The sequence below is a fragment of the Eimeria tenella genome, genomic scaffold (assembly GCF_000499545.2).
Source record: "Eimeria tenella Houghton genomic scaffold, Eth_scaff2527, whole genome shotgun sequence".
Lineage (NCBI taxonomy): Eukaryota > Apicomplexa > Conoidasida > Eucoccidiorida > Eimeriidae > Eimeria > Eimeria tenella.
In genome coordinates, this window is record NW_013542394.1 from 1 (window position 1) to 214 (window position 214).

Sequence of the window (214 nt, forward strand, 5' to 3'; positions counted from 1 at the left end):
GCTGCTGTTTTTGATGCTGTTGCTGCTGCTGCTTTTGATGCTGCCGCTGTTGCTTCTGATGCTGCTGCTGCTGCTTTTCTTGCTGCTGCTGCATTTGCTGCTGCTGCCCCCTCGCCGCGCCGCAGCAGCAAAACCCCAATTCAGGGTGTGCCCCTTTGCTGCTGCTGCTGCTGTTGCTGCTGCTGCTGCTCAGTGGGCGGGGCGGGGGGGAGGG